Source organism: Monopterus albus, unplaced genomic scaffold (genome assembly GCF_001952655.1).
Source record: "Monopterus albus unplaced genomic scaffold, M_albus_1.0 scaffold109.1, whole genome shotgun sequence".
Lineage (NCBI taxonomy): Eukaryota > Metazoa > Chordata > Actinopteri > Synbranchiformes > Synbranchidae > Monopterus > Monopterus albus.
Window position 1 is genome coordinate 1,160,098 of NW_018127989.1, and position 374 is coordinate 1,160,471.

Below are 374 nucleotides of genomic sequence, written 5' to 3' on the forward strand. Positions count from 1 at the left end.
ATGATTTTAGTTACTGTGAAAACTCTTGCGGCAGCCTGAAAGCATTAAGATGACGATGCATGACCATTTGCTTTTAACGTGAGGATGTATTTGAAAGTGAAAAATTAGGGAAATGTTGCCACATTTTGTGCTGTGGTCAGTGAAAAATGAGTGCATCTAGTGTGTTCTTCATTCAGTGTACACAAAACAGCTGATACACATGGACAACAGACATCCAGCAGTTTGGATTCTAACTGTTCATTGTAGAAACTCTTCAGTTTCTCCCCATCCATGAACTGTTTCACTGACAGAGACAGAAACACTCAGACTTTGATAAGAAAGAATCCAACCATGTGCAAAAGTAAACTAAGAACTCTTTTATTTTTTGCTTACTT